The sequence below is a fragment of the Dasypus novemcinctus genome, chromosome 30 (genome assembly GCF_030445035.2).
Source record: "Dasypus novemcinctus isolate mDasNov1 chromosome 30, mDasNov1.1.hap2, whole genome shotgun sequence".
Lineage (NCBI taxonomy): Eukaryota > Metazoa > Chordata > Mammalia > Cingulata > Dasypodidae > Dasypus > Dasypus novemcinctus.
The window spans coordinates 26,241,762-26,243,756 of record NC_080702.1 but is presented as its reverse complement, the minus strand read 5'-3'; positions in this window follow the sequence as shown (position 1 = coordinate 26,243,756).

Below are 1,995 nucleotides of genomic sequence, written 5' to 3'. Positions count from 1 at the left end.
GAATTGCAGCTCAAGTAATTGCTACTAACTCTGCTAATACAGATGATTTAAGATTTCTGAAATGTTTATATTAGTAACTGTAGCAGTTTGATATAATTGATGAATTCAAAAAAGAAATATTGGATTATGCTTATAATCTGATCTGTACCTGGGCATGATTGAGCTATGATGAGGGCATTGAGTGGTGGGTGGGGACTCACAGATAGAAGGCCTGGCAAAGAACAGAGTTGGGGGTTTTCTGATGTTGGAGTTTGATGCTGAAGACTTAAGCTGGAGCCCCAGGAAATCAGCAGGAAGAGGAAAGAGAAGCCAGCCCCAGGAAGGAAGAAACCTTGAACTCAGAGAAAAGCAAGCCCAGTAACGCAGGAACCCAGGAAGCCTGAGCCTTTGTAGATGTCGGCAGCCATCTTGCTCCAAACAGTCTTTGGGGAGGGAAGTAACTTATGCTTTATGGCCTGGTGTCTGTAAGCTCCTACCCCAAATACATAGCTTTTCTAAAACCAACCAATTTCTGGTATTTTGCACCAGCACCTCCTTGGCTGACTAATACAGTAACAATTTACCCATACAAATTTAACTAACAGATTAGAAAATCCTTTTTAATTTGGCAATACTTCCCATATTCAACTTATAACCTATCAAACTTATATCTAGCATCTCACTTTTTTTACAGGATGAACGAAGAAATCCTTTGTGATTTTCCCAGGGGTCCTCTGGGAAAATCCCAAAGACAGTTTAAAATCTAGGAGATGTCATTTTGGGTAGGTGAAATGCCAAAAAAAGCCTTTACGTGTAAATATTTTGCTAAATAGGCTCATGGGTCACTGTGAAACTGTTGTAGAATTTGAGAGAGGTTCAATTATTTGCGTATAGAGAGGCCAGGACTCAGGAATGATTTTGAGAAGGAAAAATGGTTTATTGACGGCCGGCCGGACTCAGGAAATTTCTGTTTCAATCCTGAGCCCTGAACAAGATTTTTTAGTCCCTTTTATACAGAGAGGAAAGGCCAAATGGTCCCTTTGTTTCAGTTCTCAATAGGCTTCAATTAGCATATATATCTTTCACATCTTAGGTAAGCTTTTAGCATGGACTTCAGACATTCTAGGTAAGCTTTTAGCATATTTAGTTTGCATTTCCCCTAAATACTTAAAGTTTATAGACCTTGCATTATTAAACTGTTTCCTGGGACTGGAGTCCTTGCCATTGTTACCAAGGGCAGGACTGCAGCCTCTTACTGTCATACCCACAAGTCAGAGAGCTTAGGTTATCTCTGAAGAGACAAAAAGCCTCCCACCCATAGCCCACATCAAAACAGTAATTGGTTCTCTATTTAACCAAAGTGACAATAAAAGATTTGGAAAGTAAATAAAGGAGTTAACATGACTGTAAATAGACTTAGGTTCTTGTAAAAGTGAGAAGACTTGTTATCTAAAACAAGGGATGATAAGATTAACATAAAAATCAAAAGGATATTATTCTGATGACTCATAGAATCTTTGCCTTCTAGGCAGATTATTCAGATAGTGAAAAACCTTTCACAAATTCTCCCTAAGAGCAAACCAACAATCCCAGAAAATATGAAAAGTTAACTTCAGACAAAACATCAGTTTTCAAATCTTCCTATCATTGAATCCTTAAGAGGGCCAATTCAGTGCATGACCCTTCAATAAACGTCATCAAATATACATTATGAACAGAAATAGGCTATTTTTGTCTGCAAAAGTGGGCTAGCTCCCTAGCTAGTTCGTAACATTTTGTGCCTTTTCAGCTAACAGTGCTTGTCCTAAAGATTGTACCTCGATTTGGCAGTATTACAATTTTCTTGGCAAGGCCTTCTGCTCTTGTGAAGCAGGGAGTAGTAATAAAGTCAAAGTATCAATTTCATGATGCTCTTTAGTTTTGGGGGCTACCATTACATCATTGATATTTTGAGTAGCTATAGATCCCTATGATGGAACAAATTTTTTTCAAGTTTTCCTGTAAATTGCTGAGCTT